This window comes from Neophocaena asiaeorientalis, unplaced genomic scaffold (assembly GCF_003031525.2).
Source record: "Neophocaena asiaeorientalis asiaeorientalis breed wild unplaced genomic scaffold, Neophocaena_asiaeorientalis_V1.1 scaffold714, whole genome shotgun sequence".
NCBI lineage: Eukaryota > Metazoa > Chordata > Mammalia > Artiodactyla > Phocoenidae > Neophocaena > Neophocaena asiaeorientalis.
In genome coordinates, this window is record NW_020175660.1 from 643535 (window position 1) to 664059 (window position 20525).

The following is a 20525-nucleotide window of genomic DNA, read 5'->3' on the forward strand; positions in this document are numbered from 1 at the left end:
GCTCTGCAACGGGAGAGGCCACAACAGTGAGAGGCCCGCGTATCCCAAAAAAAAAAAAAAAACAAACATCTCTGAGCATTCTGTGACCGAGCTGAGACCTCATGTTACAAGTAAGACAAAGACGGTTCCAAAGGCTGTAGTTCTGATGGGAAGCACAAACCGCACGGTCATCCACATCATCATTACCACCATCATCATCATTACCATCTGCACAATCACCATGATCATCATTGCCACCACCAGCACCACCATCTTCATCATCTTCATCACCATCGTCACTATCACCATCGTCACCGCCATCATCACCACCACCACCACCATCGTCACTATCATCATCACCGTTACCACCATCTTCAACCTAATCACCATCGTCACCATCACTGCTAGCAGCAGCAGCAACGGCAGAAGCATCACCGCCTTTATCACAGTAATACCAGGGACAGTTCCTGAGCGCCTCACTAGGTACCAGAAACCATGCTAAGCACGTCCAACGCACTGTCTCGTCAAACTCTCATCACATTCTCATGATGCTGTCCTGCTACTACCCCCATCCTAGAGATGAGAAGACGAAGTTTTACAGCGGTTTTATAACTTGCCCACAGCCACCAGCCATAAGGCCAGTGCTGGGATTCTAACCCCAAAGGCCATGCCCATTCTAACTGCTCTGGCTCTCCTTCCCTCAAGCCGGCTCCATGGCTCTTCACCCTGAATTGCTTTAGAAATATTCCACTGGAGACCCCAGACCCCCGAATATTCCCCGGCGGTGCCTCAGTCCCTGCATCTGGAAAATGGGAGTGGTGACAACAGCCTGGTCTGGGCAGAGTGTCAGATCTGAGGGACCCTATGTCGTGGGAGGGGGCAGGGTGCAGTCACTTACTGATCACTTGCTCTAGGTCAGGCAATGCTGGGCACTTCCCATACGTCTCATTTAAACTTCACCAAGCCCCGGGGGCGAGCAGGGATTAGCTTCCTATTTTACCAGTGACCCCAGATTCAAAGAGTGAGCCCAGCTGTGTAACTCCCAAGCCCTTGCTCTTTCTGTTGCCCCCAGTGCTCCCCAAACTTGAGGACAGGTCATACCTGCCACACGGCAAGGCCCCTCTGTCTGACCATGTCGGAGAAGCGGGGTCATTCACTGTACATTCACTTAGAGGGATGAATGGGCCCGGGATGTATTTGCTTTGCCTTCCCTGGGGCAGGCAGCCATTCTGGGCATGGCTCCATCCTCAGAGGAAGAGACACCAGACAACTGGAAGGGAACACACAGTCCCAGGGTTGGAATTCTCCCTGCTCAGCCTCTTCCTGGCTCTGGAGTCCAGCCGGGTACCCAGCTAGCTTATTATACAACTTCCCTTCTTTTTGAAGCAAAAACTAGCCAGATTGGAAAGGACACCTCCCCTCAAAGAAAGAAAAAGTCATGATTTTTTTAAATTGGTCACTGAATTAAATGTGCAAATAGTGTTCCCCATCACAACGAGAAAGTCTTTTTTTCCCCCACCTTTTATTTGCCTCTGAGGTTTCCTATTATGCCTAGGCTATAGCCATGGCCCTGATGGGACTGATCCCATGGGGTTTGAACACATGGAGAGCCCCAGTGGGGTGTGGAAGGGGGAAGCAGGCGGATAAAGGTGGGACCCAAGAGCAAACTGACCCGCATTACACACACACACACACACACACACGTACACATGCACACACATGCACACAAACATACAACAGCAGCCCAGATTTGTTTACATATCGGCACAAGTGCAAACAAGCAGAGGCCGACAGGTGGGGAGGCCTGCACTGGCTCAGTAGCAGTTCTGCCTGACTCCCATTAGGTGACTGAGGAAAGGTTAGTCATGGTCGGGTTTGAATTCCCTGGTGAAGGAGAGAGGAAAGACGTTTCTGCAAAGAGCATGTGCTCTCGGCCTTTCCAGAAGGAGAGCCCTTGGAACAGCAAGGCAGGCCCATTTGCACACACATTAATAAAGTGAAAAGCTGTTTAGGTTGATTACTTGCTCCTCACGGAAGCTGCCGTGGTGGCTGCCAGGAGGCTGCACTCCCCGCTGAGAACTTGCTTGGTGAGACACAAAGCAGGGGTCTAATTCCCACACCAAGGGCCCATGCAGAGAGCCCCAAACGAGCTCCTGTGCCCTCCCAGAAAGCAGTGCTTTGTGCTCCGACCCTGGACCCCTCTCCACATTCACCTCCCACCACCCTTCCCCTGGCTCACCCTGTGCCAGGCACACCCTCCTCCTCACAGATCCTCCAGTGTGTGCCAAGCTCAGTCCAGCCTCAGGACCCTTGCACATGCTTTCCAACTGCTGACATCGCTCTGTAGTCAGATCTTGCTTGATGGGCTCCATCACATCCTTCTGGTCGCTCCACGAAAGTCTCCTCCTTGGCAGCACCATCCCTCATCACTGCAACTAAAACAGTGTCCCAGCGACCCACTCTCTTCTTACCTTGCCTTATTTTTCTTCAAGAAGGTTGTCACTAACTGAATTACTTTAGGTTTATTCATTTATTTGCTTAGTGTCTGCCCACTGCCTCCACTAGAACGTGAGCTCTTTGAAGTCAGGGACCATATCTGTCTCAGCCCTTCTGTATGCCCAGTACCGAGAATGACCTGGTCCATCCTGGCTGCTGGATTATCATTTAATCCATTTCAAGACGAGCAAACTGAGACCTGGAGAGGCACTAGAGTCAGAAAGAGCACAGCATCCTAGGGGAGCCTGGTCCGGGCCGGGCTCAGGCATTTACTTGGGCTGTAGGCTCACTTCTCATGTTTTTCTAAACCATGTCTCAACTTGCAGGAAGGGACCAACCTCACCTCTCAGTTGCTTCCCAGCTCTCAGAAAGAGCTGTGTGGAGCAGATGCACAGAGAGTCACCAAGTACATCAGCCAGGCTTTTAAGAAATTGACCAGTTCCCGGTATTATACTCAGGGGCACCCAGGGCCATGGAAAGCTACCAGACTCCAGAACAGGACACTGCCAGCCCCAGGATAAGCAACTAGCAGCAGCACTGTGGAGTACTATTAGGGCCCAAACCAACACCAATGATAACCCCTGTCTAAGGAGTTGACCTCCACACACTTAGTTCGCATTTAACGTAGACTTTGAGCAATGGTGTATAATAAGCCCAAGAACTTCCCGCAAATAAATACAAAGAAGGATCCTAAGGCAGGTCAGCAACATCCTGACACCAAATGGCAAGGGCAGGAAGAATAACAGATGCACAGAAAATGGGGTATCTTGAGGATCCAGGAGTGAAACAGGAACTCTTAGGAACACTGTGCTAAGGATGATGGTTGATTCCTAGTGAGAAAGAACTGGGGAAGGAAAATGGGCTCACTTCATTCTATGCCCATATTTTAAAATGTTGAAGTTGACAGTATATAAGAGATAAGCCAGACATTGCCACTCAGCAGCCTGAAAAGTCTTATCAGCCCTGCCACAGGCAGAGTTGGCCAACGGAGAGCTTAAAAATCTAGTAATTAGTTGCCGACATTTAAGAATTAAGAGATTTCACAGTAAAGTCCAGATTTCTGCCTCCTGTTGAGACACAGGAAGCAGCAGCTGCACCAGGCCTTCACGTGGGAACCTCACTGAAGCCTGAGCATCCCCTCCAGGGAATGATGTGCCCTCCAGGTGCCCACAGGTGCTACACTCTCAGCTCTTCTCACAGCCCACCTGCTCTACACTTTAATATACCTGCCTGGAGGTCATGGGCATTCAGGTTTGTGATTTGTGTTATCTCTGGCTGGCAAAGGGTGGCTTTAGCCATTCTTACCTAACCCTTTGGTTGTCTTCAAAATCTGCACGTGACAGAATTAGGCAAGAGTGGTTCTTGGGGTTGCCTGGGTTGGATGGACCCACTTGATTACTGCAGAGCCGCAAGAAGAGCTGATGCACAGCGCCTTCCCCCATGCTGTCAGCATGGCACTCTCTCCAGTCGGGGGCTCACCGGTGGGCACACAATTCTCTCGCTCATAGCTCTTCCTGAGTGTGAATTTTCTCTCCAGTTAAGCTTGGCCACTCTTTGGGGGAGGGGCCTGTACCTTTCTCCCCCAAAGCACCCACTGTGAGGGGTCCGGGGGCAGGTCCCACTCTGTCTTGATGGCGGCCAACCACCAACAGTCCAGAAGGAGCTCAAAGGCTGCTCAAAGCACTGCTCCTCTGAGCCACTGACACTTCCACCCTTGACCCCAATAGCCCAGGTTGGTTCTACAATCTCAGCCAAGTACCATCCAAAGACACGAGGAAGGTATTATTATCCAGTTAGCAGACCAGTAAACAGGCTCAAAAAGATGGCACCAATTGTGAGCTGGGATCTCACTGTGTGCCTATTTGTTCCAAAGGCAATGTCCCTTCCTCTGTGCTGTCAGCAGCCCTAGCTCCTGAAGATGCACCATCGTGTCCCCAGCTGAGCATCTAAAAGCCTCAGATTTCCTCCGGGAAGAAGGGACTAGGTGGATACGGGAGGAAGGAGGAAAAAAAGGGGACACACTCGGGTCTTCTGCCCTGGCTCTTGTTACTGAAATTAAAGGCTTCTAGTCCTGAATCTCCCTATGGAGAGATTCAGGGTAGGAACCCAATGCCTTCCCTCACTGCCTGCCAGTGTACCGGGGCTTTGTATATGGGGTTGGGGGATGCACACAGGTTTCCCCTAGTAAATGTTTCCTTTGATGTTCTACTTGCATCTGCTTCTTTCTCTCACACCTTCACACTGGTCTCCCCCAGCATCTCCTTTCTCCCCAATCTCCAGGGCTCCAACTGTGAACCACAACCCTTGTTCTTTGCTTTCTCCCTGACATCACTCATGGGTGCAGATACTGAAGACTCACGGGTAACACACCAGGGGAAGGGATACGCCACTCCACTCCCACATAGCAAACAGCTGAGAAATGAGTATTAGACCCTCCTATTAATGGCCCATCAACCATGCCCGCGTCTCTCCTTCAGTCAATCGACCCAGCAGCAGGTCTCCATCAGAATCCCTAATGTCAACCACCAGCACATTTCAAACTTTGGAATGTTGACCTTGCCCAGAGTCACAAAAGATTTTATTCCTCTCAATGCCTCAGGGCCTCATATCCTTAAATTTTCTAAGACTCATCCATCTCCCCATTGACACAATAGTGCTAGCCATGTGCTAGGCACTGTGAAGGAGGAAACAGGGAGATCTGCACCCCAGAATGTTCCCTATGCTTAATTCTTAGAGTAACCTTGTGAGTCAAGTATCATTAACTCCTTTGTACAGATAGGGAAGCAAAGCTCAGAAAGATGCACGGTGAAGAATGGGACAGAAGCTGGACCATGTCTGTTTGGAACTCTGCTCTTTCCCCGTCCCACTGACCACACTATAGAAGGGTCAAGTAAAATGCCCTCAGGCTTTCTGGTGACCAGAGTGTCCCCTGAAAGATGCTCTTCTGGTTACCAAGGAGAGGCACAGGCAGCCTGTCCATCCCCTCACACTCTCTGCAGGTGTGTTGGCAAAGACAGGACCGCGATGGGGTGAGAGGGATCCCTCGTTCCCCAGATGAACTCTCAGAGGTATCCAGTCCACCTTCTGGAACCCGACCCCACCTGCTCTTCAATGGCAATTATCGAGCCCACCATTTGTCAAATTATAGGAGGAAAAGGGGCTTCCCCTTGATCTGTCAAAGGCAGCAAGCTCCCTCCTTCTCCCAGTGGCATGTAGTCGAAAAGATCTGGCCTGTGAGTCAAGGAGTTCTGAATTCCCATCCCAGCCCTGTCACTCTATCTGTGGGAGCACAAGCAAATCTCTAAATCCCCCAGGCTCCAGAGCTCTGTGACAGCCCTTCCTTTCCAGCATTGCTGAGGAGATTCGGGGAGTTCATGGGTCTAAATAAGCAAGTTTGATAAAGGCCTGTTTTCCATCTCTCCTGCTGTTCCACATCCCCCACCTTGCCACTCTCACCCCAAAGTTGACCAAGGTCAAAACAAAGTTCAAGAGGACCTTCAAGATGGCAGAGGAGGAAGACATGGAGATCACCTCCCTCCCCACAGATACATCAGAAATACACCTACATGTGGAACAACTCCTACACAACACCCACTGAACGCTGGCGGAAGACCTCAGACTTCCCAAAAGGCAAGAAACTCCACACATACCTGGGTAGGGCAAAAGAAAAAAAGGAAAAAAACAGAGACAAAAGAATAGGGATGGGACCTGCACCTCAGGGACGGAGCAGTGAAGGAGAAAAAGTCTCCACACGCTAGGAAGCCCCTTCACTGGCAGAGACTGGGGGTAGGTGTGGGGGAAGCCTCGGAGTCATGGAGGAGAGCGCAGCAACAGGGGTGCGGAGGGCAAAGCGGAGAGATTCCCACACAGAGGACTGGTGCTGACCAGCACTCACCAGCCGGAGAGGCTTGTCTGCTCACCCGCCAGGGCGGGGGGGGGCTGGGAGCTGAGAGGCTCGGGATTCAGAGGTCAGATCCCAGGGAGAGGACTGGGGGTGGCGGCGTGAACGCAGCCTGAAGGGGGCTAGTGCGCCACAGCTAGCCGGGAAGGAGTCTGGGAAAAAGTCTGGAACTGCCTAAGAGGCAAGTGACCATTGTTTCGCGGTGCACAAGGAGAGGGGATTAAGAGCACTGCCTAAACAAGCTCCAGAGACGGGCGCGAGCCGCGTCTATCAGCACAGACACTAGAGACGAGCATGGGACGCTAAGGCTGCTGCTGCCAACCACCAAGAAGCCTGTGTGCGAGCACAGGTCACTATCCACACCTCCCTTCCGGGGAGCCTGTGCAGCCTGCCACTGCCAGGGTCCCAGGATCCAAGGACAACTTCCCCGGAAGAACGCATGGCACACCTCAGGCTGGTGCGATCTCCTGCTGGCCTCTGCCGCCGCAGGCTCACCCCGCATCCGCACCCCTCCCTCCCCACGGCCTTAGTGAGCCAGAGCCCCCAAATCAGCGGCTCCTTTAACCCCCTCCTGTCTGGGCAAGGAAAAGACGCCCTCCAGCGACCTACACGCAGAGGCGGGGCCAAATACAAAGGAGAACCCCGGGAGCTGGGCGAACAAAGAAGAGAAAGGGAAATCTCTCCCAGCAGCCTCAGGAGCAGCGGATTAAATCCACACAATCAACTTGATGCACCCTGCATCTGTGGAATACATGAACAAACAACGAATCATCCCAAAATTGAGGTGATGGACTTTGGGAGCAACTGTAGACTTGGGGTTTGCTTTCTGTGTCTAATTTGTTTCTGGTTTTATGTTTATCTTAGTTTAGTATTTAGAGCTTATTATCATTGGTAGATTTGTTTATTGATTTGGTTGCTCTCTTCCTTTATATATTTTTTATTTTTCCTTTTTCTCATTTTGTGAGTGTGTATGTGTATGGTTCTTTGTTTGATTTTGTCTGTATAGGTTTACTTTTACCATTTGTTCCAGGGTTCTATCTGTTCGTTTTTTGGGTTTTTTTGTTTTTTGTTTTTAGTATACTTTTTAGTGCTTGATATCATTGGTGGATTTGTTTATTGGTTTGGCTGCTCTCTTCTTTTTTTTTTTAATTACTTTTTTTTAATTTTAATAATTTTTTTTAATAACTTTTTTTTTCTTTCTTTTTCTTTTCTCCCTTTTCTTCTGAGCCGTGTGGCTGACAGGATCTTGGTGCTCCAGCCAGGTGTCAGGCCTGAGCCTCTGAGGCGGGACAGCCGAGTTCAGGACACTGGTCCACCAGAGACCTCCTGGGCCCACATAATATCAATCGGCAAGAGCTCTCCTAGAGATCTCCATCTCAACGCTAAGACCCAGCTCCACTCAATGACCAGCAAGCTCCAGTGCTGGACACCCCATGCCAAATGACTGGCAAGACAGGAACACAACCCCACCCATTAGCAGAGAGGCTGCCTGAAATCAAAGTAAGTTCACAGACACCCCAAAACACACCACCAGACGTGGTCCTGCCCACCAGAAAAACAAGATCCAGCCTCAGCCACCAGAACACAGGCAACAGTCCCCTCCACCAGGAAGCCTACACAACCCACTGAACCAACTTTAGCCACTGGGGACAGACACCAAAAACAATGTGAACCTGCAGCCTGCGAAAAGAAGACCCCAAACACAGTAAATTAGGCAAAATTAGAAGACAGAGAAATACACAGCAGAGGAAGGAACAAGGTAAAAAACCCACCAGACCAAACAAATGAAGAAGAAATAGGCAGTCTACCTGAAAAATAATTCAGAGTAATGATAGGAAAGATGATCCAAAATCTTGGAAAGAGAACGGAGAAAATACAAGAAAGGTTTAACAAGGACCTAGAAGAACTAAAGAGCAAACAAACAATGATGAACAACACAATAAATGAAATTTAAAACTCTCTAGAAGGAATCAATAGCAGAATAACTGAGGCAATAAGAACGGATAAGTGACCTGGAAGATAAAATAGTAGAAATAACTACCACAGAGCAGAATAACGAAAAAAGAATGAAAAGAATTGAGGACAGTCTCAGAAACCTCTGAGACAACAGTAAACTCAACATTCGAATTATAGAGGTCCCAGAAGAAGAGAAAAAGAAAGGGCCTGAGAAAATATTTGAAGACATTATAGTTGAAAACTTCCTTAATATGGGAAAGGAAATAGTCAATCAAGTCCAGGAAGCACAGAGTGCTCCATACAGGATAAATCCAAGGAGAAACAGGCCAAGACACATATTAATCAAACTATCAAAAATTAAATACGAAGAAAAAATATTAAAAGAAGCAGGGAAAAGCAACAAATAACATACAAGGGAATCCCCATAAGGTTAACAGCTCATCTTTCAGCAGAAACCCTGCAAGCCAGAAAGGAGTGGCAGGACATGTTTAAAGTGATGAAAGGGAAAAACCTACAACCACAATGACTCTACCCAGCAAGGATCTTTAACACCCCACTTTTACCAATGGACAAATCATCCAAAATGAAAATAAATAAGGAAACACAAGCTCTAAATGATACATTAAACAAGAGGGACTTAATTGATATTTATAGGACATTGCATCCAAAAACAACAGAACAAACTTTCTTCTCAAGTGCTCATGGAACATTCTCCAGAATAGATCACATCTTGGGTCACAAATCAAGCCTTGGTAAATATAAGAAAATTGAAATTGTATCAGGTATCTTTTCCAACCGCAACGCTATGAGACTACATATCAATTACAGGAAAAAAAATTGTAAAAAATACAAACACAGGGAGGCTAAACAATATGCTACTAAATAACCAAGAGATCACTGAAGAAATCAAAGAGGAAATCAGGAAATACCTAGAACCTAATGACAATGAAAACACGATGACCCAAAACCTATGTGATGCAGCAAAAGCAGTTCTAAGAGGGAACTTTACAGCAATACAATTCTACCTCAAGAAACAATAAAAATCTCAAATAAACAACCTAACCTTACACCTAAAGCAATCAGAGAAAGAGGAACAACAAAAAAAAAAAAACCGCAAAGATAGCAGAAGGAAAGAAATCACAAAGATCAGATCAGAAATAAATGAAAAAGAAATGAAGGAAACAATAGCAAAGAGCAATAAAACTAAAACCTGGTTCTTTGAGAAGATAAACAAAATTGATAAACCACTATCCAGACTCATCAAAAAAAAAGGGAGAAGACTAAAGTGAACAGAATTAGAAACGAAAAAGGAAAAGTAACAACTGACTGCAGAAATATGAAGGATCATGAGAGATTACTACAAGCAACTATATGCCAGTAAAACGGACAACCTGGAAGAAATGGACAATTTCCTAGAAAAGCACAACCTTCCGAGACTGAGCCAGGAAGAAATAGAAAATATAAACAGACCAATCACAAGCACTGATATTGAAACTGTGATTAAAAATCTTCCAACAAACCAAAGCCCCGGACCAGATGGCTTCACAGGCAAATTCCATCAAACATTTAGAGAAGAGCTAACACCTATCCTTCTCAAACTCTTCCAAACTATAGCAGAGGGAGGAACACTCCCAAACTCATTCTATGAGGCCACCATCACCCTGATACCAAAACCAGACAAAGATGTCACAAAAAAAGAAAACTACAGGCCTGTATCACTGATGAACATAGATGCAAAAATCCTCAACAAAATACTAGCAAACAGAATCCAACAGCACATTAAAAGGATCATGCACCATGATTAAGTGGACTTTCTCCCAGGAATGCAAGGATTCTTCAATAAACGCAAATCAATCAATGTGATAAACCACATTAACAAATTGAAGGATAAAAACCATATGATCATCTCAATAGATGCAGAAAAAGCTTTCCACAAAATTCAACACCACTTATGATAAAAAAAACCCTCCAGAGAGTAGGCATAGAGGGAACTTTCCTCAACATAATAAAGGCCATATATGACAAACCCTCAGCCAACATTGTTCTCAATGGTGAAAAACTGAAAAGATTTCCACTAAGATCGGGGACAAGACAAGTTTGCCCACTCTTTCCACTATTACTCAACATAGTTATGGAGGTTTTAGCCCCAGCAATCAGAGAAGAAGAAAAAATGAAAGGAATCCAAATCAGAAAAGAAGTAAAACTGCCACTGTTTGCAGATGACATGATACTATACATAAAGAATCCTAAAGATGCTATCAGAAAACTACTAGAGCTAATCAATGAATTTGGTAAAGTAGCAGGATACAAAATTAACGCACAGAAATCTCTTGCATTCCTGTACACTAATGATGAAAAACCTGAAAGAGAAATTAAGGAAGCACTCCCATTTACCATTGCAACAAAAAGAATAAAATACCTAGGAATAAACCTCCCTAAGGAGACAAAAGACCTGTAGCCAGAAAACTATAAGACACTGATGAAAGAAATTAAAGATGATACAAACAGATGGAGAGACATACCATGTTCTTGGATTGGAAGAATCAACATTATGAAAATGTCTATACTACCCAAAGCAATCTACAGATTCAATGCAATCTCTATCAAACTACCAATGGCATTTTTCACAGAACTATAACAAAACATTTCACAATTTGTATGGAGACACAAAAGACCCCTAATAGCCAAAGCAATCTTGAGAAAGAAAAATGGAGCTGGAGGAATCAGGCTCCCTGACTTCAGACTATACTACAAAGCTACAGTAATCAAGGCAGTATGGTACTGGCACAAAAACAGAAAGATAGGTCAATGGAACAGGATAGAAAGCCCAGAGATAAACCCACACACATATGATCACCTTATCTTTGATAAAGGAGGCAAGAATATACAATGGAGAAAAGACAGCCTCTACAATAAGTGGTGCTGGGAAGACTGGACAGCTACATGTAAAAGAAAGAAAGTAGAACACCCCCTAACACCATACTCAAAATAAACTCAAAATGGATTCAAGACCGAAATGTAAGGCCAGACACTAACAAACTCTTAGAGGAAAACATAGGCAGAACACTCTATGACATAAATTACAGCAAGGTCCTTTTTGACCCACCTCCTCGAGAAAGGGAAATAAAAACAAAAATAAGTAAATTGGACCTAATGAAATTTAAAAGTTTTTGCATATCAAAGGAAACCATAAACAAGATGAAAATACAACCCTCAGAATGGGAGAAAATATTTGCAAACAAAGCAACTGACAGAATTAATCTCCAAAATAAATAAGCAGCTCATGCAGCTCAATATCAAAAAGACAAAAAACCCAATCCAAAAATGGGCAGAAGACCTAAACAGACATTTCTCCGAAGAAGATACACAGATTGCCAACAAACACATGAAAGAATGCTCAACATCACTAATCATTAGAGGAATGCAAATCAAAACTACAATGAGGGGACTTCCCTGGTGGCGAAGTGGTTAAGAATCCGCCTGCCAATGTCTCAAACCCTGGTCCAGGAAGATCCCACATGCCATGGGGCAACTAAGCCCATGCACCACAACTACTGAGTCTGTGCTCTAGAGCCCACAAGCCACAACTATTGAGCCCGTGAGCCACAACTATTGAGCCCACGTGCCACAACTACTGAAGCCCGTGCACATAGAGCCCGTGCTCCGCAATAAGAGAAGCCACCACAAGGAGAAGCCCATGCACCACAGCGAAGAGTAGCCCCCACTCACCACAACTAGAGAAAGCCCGCACGCAGCAACAAAGACCCAATGCAGCCAAAAATAAATAAATAAATTTATTAAAAAATACAAAAACAAAAACTACAATGAGGTATCACCTCACACTGGTCAGAATGGCCATCATAAAAAGTCTACAAACAATAAATGCTGGAGAGGGTGTGGAGAAAAGGAAACCCTCCTGCACTGTTGGTGGGAATGTAAATTGATACAGCCACTATGGAGAACAGTATGGAGGTTCCTTAAGAAACTAAAAAATAGAACTACCAAACGACCCAGCAATCCCACTACTGGGCATATACCCTGAGAAAACCATAATTCAAAAAGAGACATGTACCACAATGTTCATTGAAGCACTATTTACAATAGCCAGGACATGGAAGCAACCTAAGTGTCCATTGACAGATAAATGGGTAAAGAAGATGTGGCACATATATACAATGGAATATTACTCAGCCATAAAAAGAAACGAAATTGAGTTATTTGTAGTGAGGTAGATGGACCTAGAGTCTTTCATATAGAGTGAAGTAAGTCAGAAAGAGAAAAACAAATACCGTATGCTAACACGTATATATGGAATCTAAAAAAAGGTTCTGAAGAACGTAGGGGCAGGACATGCATAAAGATGCAGACGTAGACAATGGACTTGAGGACACAGGGAGGGGGAAGGGTAAGCTGGGATGAGGTGAGAGAGTGGCATGGACATATATACACTACCAAATGTAAAATAGATAGCTAGTGGGAAGCAGCCGCATAGCACAGGGAGATCAGCTCGGTGCTTTGTGACCACCTCGAGGGGTGGGATAGGGAGGGTGGGAGGGAGACACAAGAGGGAGGGGATACGGGGATATGTGTATACATATAGCTGATTCACTTTGTTATACAGCAGAAATTAACACACCACTGTAAAGCAATTATACTCCAATAAAGGTGTCAAAAAAAAAACAAAAACAAAACAAAGTTCAAGAAAGGAGGCATATGGCCCCTGTCACCCATAGACCTTCCTCCCAGGAAGCCCATCTGGGAATGGTAAACAGATTACAAAGTGGCCCCATCCACTTTGGCCCCATCCAAACTCACCATCCTTTACTGTTTCCACTCCCTCTGCAATGTAGCCTTGCAGTTCCCCCTAGAGGAATTTCCCCAGCGTCTCCTTCGCCTGGCCCTTAAATCCAGGCTTGTGGCTTGCTTTGGCCAAGAGATCATGGCAGAAGCCATGATGCACCAGGTCTGAACCTAGGCCTTGAGCAGCCCTGAGCACTTACATTTGCTCTCTTGAAACTCTGCTGGTGCCCAATGAATAGGTGTGGGCTAGCAACTGGTGATGAGAGACCCGAGGCCTGGTCACCAGTCCTCAACTCACAGCCAGCCCACCACCATCCTAACCGGCCAGCCCCAGCTGAACGGCCAGTTGACCACAGATGAATGAGCAAGCCCAGACAAGATCAGTCACATGTGACCCAGGTCCGCTGACGAGGAGACTCATTAGTATATGAGTATTATTGTTTCACGACACTGAGTTTGGGGATGGTTTGTGGCGCTGCACCAGCTAACTGATGCAGAGGCCTATTCTCCAAGCCGACCGGCAGCTTGGACGCAAAAGGCAGACTACCAAGGCCAAGTTCCTGATGGCACCAAGCAAGGGCCCCATTTGATAGCATGCAGAGGATGGCACCAGATATGGGCTGCACGGCACAGACAGCGTCTGTGAGATGAATCCGCGCCACACGGGATCACGGCGCCTCAACTCTGCCTCCCTTTAACACCCCAGCCTTCCCGTGGTTTCCCACAGTGCCGAGGAAATTCTGCTCCTTTCCCACTGGGCTCCCCACCCAGCCCTTCAATCAACAAAGGGCTGACTCACCACTTCAGGGGAAGCGTCCCCAAGCTGAACACCCTTAGGGATCCAGAAGCAGAAAGGGTAATTGAGTCATTCCACTGCTGCAGGCTGTTTCCCTTTGTAAATGCCTATTTCCCATGCCTGCCGCCTCCCCAGCCCCAGGGGCTACCTGCTAATAAGCCACAGAGACCCCTGCAGGGAGGAACTGACACTCTGCAGGCTATTTAATGGTCCACAGAGGAAGAAAAGAACACCAGATATCTCCAGGCCCATGCCTCAGGTTCAAGATCCCTCTCTTCACCCCCAGAAAGGAGCAGACAGGCCTCCCAGACAGCTGAGTAAGGCTTCCCTGAGCACCAGGAATGGTGTGGCAGATTCAAAATGCAACCTGAAATAGAAACAGCACTCAAACAGCGAAGGAACTCCAGAAGGTCCAGCCACATTCAAGCATTTCCCTCGAGGAAAGGTTGGATGCTCCTTTGAAATTTAAAAACCAAACATTTCATTCTTTCAAAACAATCTCTTATTCAGGTGCCCCTGCTTGGCCTGAACCTTAAGAATGTGTTTACTCTGTGCCCACTGCGTAACTGAGCGTGCAGAGAATATCTGCCTGGGGCAGGAGTCAGGGCTCCTGGGAGTCTGCCTTGCATCCACTCCTTTGAAAACCATCATCCACAGCCTCCAGAAAGGCCATTAACAAAGATGGATATGTCCCAGTCCCAGCTCCTGGCCTCACATGCTCCTAGGTTCCATGGGGAGAGAGACAAACACGCTCACAGCACAGTGGGGGCTGGCTGTGGGCCCTGCAGTGAGGGTGACCATGGAGGTATGCCCAGGGTGCTGCAGTGCCCTGCAAGCCCTCAATGGCTTTCCCAGGGTGTGTTGCAGCAAAAATAGAAATGAAGTTTTCCCTCTCCTGAGAACAAGGAAAACAAAGAAAACAGTGAACAGGCTAAAGAAGAAACATAATCTAGTCTGAAAGAGTTAATCACTCCTAGTTGTTGTTTTTTTTAACTGTTACTAATCTGTAACTAGATTTATACTTCACAAAGCTAACCTATTACTCTTTAACACTATGTGAATTACATCCTGCACTGCCTTGTAGCAAATCACCCCCTTGTAGCATTTGCATTTCAGAAAAAAAGGTCGAGACAAACGGACCCAATTCCTGGGCCGCCTGATGCCAGCTGTGACTGTTTTGAAATAATGCAGGAAGACCAAGAATGCAAGACCTTCACCACTTTGATGTTTATCATATACCCCGGACTGTGAGCCCCACATATAAAATCTTCTCTGACTCCTGAAGGAGTAGGGGGCCACGGTTCTTGAGGCGCTAGCCTGCTGTGTGTTTTGTTCCCTTCTGCCTGGCAAAAAAATAAAGCCATCTCTCTCTTCCTCCAAAATCTCTGTCTCCGTATTTCTGTTTGGCATCAGTGCACAGAGAAGCTGAGATTTCGGCAACAGGTGCACAGGGTTCAGAAGGATAAGAGGGGTATGGGAACAGAGAAGCGAGGAGACAGTGACCTGGACACAGGCCCTGGGGGGACAGCTGTCTGCTCCCTTCCCCATCTCAGCCAGGCCCCAAATTCCAGCTGCCTTGAGCATCGCAGAGCTCCAAACCTGCCAGAACAAACTCTACTGAATATCTCTTCCCCCTGAGCTCATTTCTAAGAATTTCTAAAGGGGAAAAAAAAAGAATTTCTCAGGCTCGTTGTACTTTTGCTAAACTACTAAGGCTTTAAAATCCGTAAACAGTAGGATATAATTAAATGCAAATGCAGGGCCACATTTAAAACTTAATCTTCTACAATTAATTAGTAATTTTAAACATTCTGACAAATGATACTTAAATGGCACAGAATTATCCTAGCTCTGAGTGATAAAGTCATCTGAAGATTTACCATGTTGGAGTGAGAAATATTTGCATGTATCATGTGGGACAACAGAACATTGCAATCACTTAATTACCTTTGCTATGAATGTATTTAAAAGCACAGTCTTTATATTCAAATTGTAGGAGCAAACTCAGTCACTGCAGCAAACTCTGAGAAGCAACTGACTCGGAGCCAGGCGTTAACCCTGGCTGTGCTTCTAATAAAGATTAAATTGGCCTCCAGCCACACCCCTTGCCTGGGAAGCCAGTCCAGGTTGGGGTGGGGAGGGATGCTTGGAAGTGGCCCTGTCCACCTTTGTCCCTTCACATTCACCTACTCCCCCCAGCCTGGGTGAACGATGACCCCCACTCCCAGAGCAATGGGGAGCTATCCTCCGAACATGCTCCCTTCCTGTTCTTTCTCTCATCCTTCTCGGTACAGAAAGAGATCCCTGGTATCATTCTAACCGCAGAGGCAAAAGCCATCAGCTGCAACCGTCACTCGGTGCTATTTCTTTCCCAACATCGCAATGCCTTCCCCAGACTGCTCTGCCAACAGCAGCACCTTTCAGGGTGTGTGTGTGTGTGCGTGCACGCGTATGTGTGTGTATCAGTGCCTCTTAGGCTGTGCTAGTCTGAGGGTCTGCTTGTACCAGAGTATGTGGCTGGTTGGCGGTCTCACTGTATCAGCCTGTATCCGTGTGTGCGTCCGTGTGTGTGTGTGTGTGTGTCCAGTCTCCCACACCTGCCTGCACTGCTGCTTATTGCCAGCCCTCTCCCAACCCACTCACCTCCCCGCACACTGCTCTCCCCCTGTGGTACCACGTGCCACCTGCAGGAAGAGCTCACCCCATTCGCTAACCGAGGAACTAACACCAGGCCGAAGGCAGGGCTCTGAAGCAAACTTAAGCCTTCCAAAGAGCAGAAGTTTTAAGACCAAAGCCCTTGCTGATGGGCTGGCCAAGGACCTGATGACCAACCAAAACAAGGCAACTGAGGAATATACAAGAAAACGTAGCTTTCTATTGGAAGAAATATAAAATATCCACTCATCATTCCCTCAACAGCCACTGCGGGCCAAGACTTGTGCTGCTCTTGGGAGATAAAACAGTGGACACCACGCAGTCCCTGCCCTTGAGGGGGTCACACTCCCGTGGGAGGGACAGGCTGCACAGGGCTGGACGGCCACAGTCCATTTTGGCCCCGGGCTTCATCTCATCTTCCTGAAGGAGAGTCTCTCCATCCGTTCATCAGCTGTCCATGTGTCTGTGTGTCCATCCGTCTGTCCATCCATCCATTTGTGTGTTCATGCATCAGTCCTTCAGTCTATCCGTCCATCCACCCACCCAGTCATCCATGCAGCCAGTACAGATTGGGTGTCTACTATGGACCAGGAACCATATCAAGTACTGGCTGGGAACACGGCGGTGGTGCCTTCTCCTGGGGACCTGCCATGGTGTCGAACATTGTGGCTACACTGTGGCCGTGGTCTTGCTGGGCACTCGCCGTGGTGGCCAGGAGGGGGCGCCTCAGGGCTCTCATCCACCAGAGCCTCCTCTGGAGGTGTGCAGAGAGGGGGGACTCCAAGACTTTGTCCTTTCAGCTCTCATTCGTTATTTCTGTGCTTCTGTCTCTAGCTGTACTTGGGCTTCCCTCTTTCCTTTTGCCTCCTCTTTCTTTCTTTCTCTCCTCTCCCTCCCAGTCTGTTTTGTTTTACTGGAAAAAGTAGAAAAATTAAGCTATTTTAAGCATTTATGGAGAAGAATTGCCGCTGCTTGCTGACAGTTCATGAGGCAGACACCGTGCCCTGCCCCCGCCCTGCAGTCCGAGCACAGCATATGAACAGCCTGGCAGGTCCCAGACAGCCACGTCCATGTCATGTAGAATTTGTCATTAACGACAGCGAAAGCACCGGCCTTCCCAACAGATTCACATGCAGCAAAGTGTAAACAATTCAAGCAGAACTATCTCCCTCCCTCACTCCCAGCAGCCAGGCTTTTTAGTGGGAAAGGGGAGGAGGTACCGCTAGGAGTACCACACAACCCAGTCCTACTGGAACTTGTCCATACCAGGCCTGATAGGACACAATATCTACATGTCATCAGTAGCGGTGGGGCTCTGAGGCCACTCACTTCCCCACACCAATGTTTTGTGTTTCATAAAATTCAGGACATGTCCTGGCAGTGGGTCACCCTTGTGAACATCCTCTGTCCTTGTCACAACAAAGAAGAGGTTGGGTTACTCTTCTCAAAAAGCCCAAGCAATGCCTACGTGCAGTGAACAAAGGTTTTGTTCTGGGATTGGCATCTCCAAGTCTCTCCTGGAGGACCTGCTGGGCTGGCCAGCCATACAGGACACGTTCACCTCCAGAATCCAGGCTCCTTCCCCTACCACGCTTAACAGATGCAGTAAAATTCTTTGAGCACAAACACCCTAAAAACCTTTGCCGGACGCTGGACAGAGGCAACTGAATTATACCTTCCCCCATGAAACCAGCATGGCCCTGCTTTACCCAGCACAGTAACTCCTATGCTTGTCTTTTCCATACAGGCAGACCTCAGAGATATCGTCAGTTTGGTTCCAGACCACCGCAATAAAGCGAATAATGCAATAAAGCAAGTCACGTGAATTTTTTGGTTTCCCAGTACATATAAAAGTTACGTTTACGCTGTACTGTAGTCTATTAAGTGTGCAACAGATTATGTCTAAAAGAACAAAGTACGTATCCTAATTAAAAAATACTTTATTGCTAAAAACTAATAAGCGTCATCTGACAACAGAGGGTTGCCACAAACCTTCAACTGGCGAAAGACACCGTAATAAGGCGAGATGTGCCTGTAACATGGCACAGAGGGGCTCTGGAGTGGGTCATTCTGGACTTGAGTCCTGTTCAAACCCCGGGTGGCTGCTTGCATGACCTTAAGCAAGGCATTTAAGTTCTTCAGCTCCGGTTGCTTCATTTTCAAAGTGTTAGCATTAGAGATGGCACACAGAGGGCCAGGCCCATGGCGGGCACCCAGGAAATGATGGTACCCTCCCTCCTCCTGATAGCAGGCACGTGGGGCCAGAAACCAAGACTCCGAGCAAGCTGGAGCTGGAAGCAATGAAGCCCAGGTGCAGTCCTCCCCTACAATCTCTGGCCACCCCTCCCAGGGTCTTGTCATTCTTGCCTGACATTAAGAGCAGCCACTCCAGGGGACTTCCCTGGCGGTCCAGTGGTTAGGACTCTGCGATTCCACCGCCAGGGGCCCGGGTTTGATCCCTCGTCGGGGAACTAAGAGGTTGCACCGCGAGGTGCAGCCAAAAACAAGAGCAGCCACTCCAGGGGCAACCCCAGCTCCGCAGAACCCAGCAAAGCAAAGGCTTTGCAAACACGGTCTGGGAGATCAAGAAGGCAACCGGCCAAAGCCAAGCCAAGTGTATCCAACACTGCAGGAATTTGCATAATTAACCACTTGGAAATAATACCTTTAGGCCAGTCTTGGTTATGTGTTAAATCCTTGCAGGGCCTAGAAACAGGGCAAGAGCTGAATTCATCTGAAAGGGAAATGATGAATGTGAGCAGTGAACATGCACGGATGCTTCTCGAGAAGCTATGTGTCCGTCACCACCTCCATCCCTACTTTCAGATGCAGACACTGAGGTTACAGAGGTGAGGCAAATGACCCAAGGTCACACAAAGAGTAAGTGGGGGAGCTGGACTCGACCCCAAAGTTGCTTACATCCCAAACCAACGTTCAGCAGAGCAGTAGCCGGGAGGAAAGGAAGCAAGGAGAGGAGGAGAGGGATTGGCGAGGAGAGGGGAGGGCAGGGGCCCAGCAACACTTAGCAGACACCAGCCCCAGAGCAGACTCCACCGGCCTTTTAGCAAGGAGAAAAGCTTTCCTAGGAGCAGACACTGGCACGGACACTGCTGGGAACATTCTGAGAAAGCCTTGGACACATTAGCGCTAATCCTAGCCTGCCCATTACCGGCCTGAATGACTTCATACAGAGAAATGTGTTCTGGTGAAAATGCCGAGCATCGCCGGGACCTCACAGCCTGGCTGACCACCAGCGTGATCCGGGGCCTGATTAGCCCAGAGCGGCAGGGCTGCTGGCCAACTGCACCAAATTAAGCGTTCCCAAATTTTAAGTTCTCCAGCAGTGGGCTTCGTGCTGGCTGCTGATGCATGAGGTAGCATTTCGAGTAACAATTAATTAGAGAATAAAGCAGAATAAACAAGCAAGGGACATCAAATGGAATTAGTATAATTCTGCCTTTCACTTCATTTTACATTCAATCAGAGAGGGCCAACAAAGTACCCGGGGCTGGAAAGAACCGCCAGGAGCATTCAGCCACCCCCTGACTCCTTCCGTCCACCGCTGCTGCCAGGAACACCACACCCACAGCCAGTCCCCCAAAACCTACCCAGGCCGGAGAGAGACCTGCCAACTCCAGGTTGTCGCCTCTTTGCCATTAGACCACCAGGGCGCACCCAGCATCAGCTCATATAGTACTTCTAGTTTTCTGTTCCCAAACTCATGGATTCTTTGTTAAACTGGTGGGTCTGACCCCTAATGAAGTTGTTTAGAAAAAAATCATTGATTATCCCAGGCACCAAAAAAATAAGCACGTACACCAAGTATCATTTGGTAACATGCAAACAACACCTGCTCCGGGTGCTAACATATCCCAAAGCAGAGCTGCCCACCTCTGCCAAGAGCTGGAAATTTATTTTATCCCTAGAGGCTTACACCTGTCA

At 47.6% G+C, this 20525-nt stretch overlaps 1 protein-coding gene across 1 annotated transcript in view; it reads right to left on the reverse strand.

The window, feature by feature from the left end:
• The window catches only part of GRID1 (glutamate ionotropic receptor delta type subunit 1), a 662424-nt gene that overhangs the window by 444662 nt on the left and 197237 nt on the right, over positions 1-20525 (reverse strand). The gene's annotated exons all lie outside the window — the stretch shown is intronic.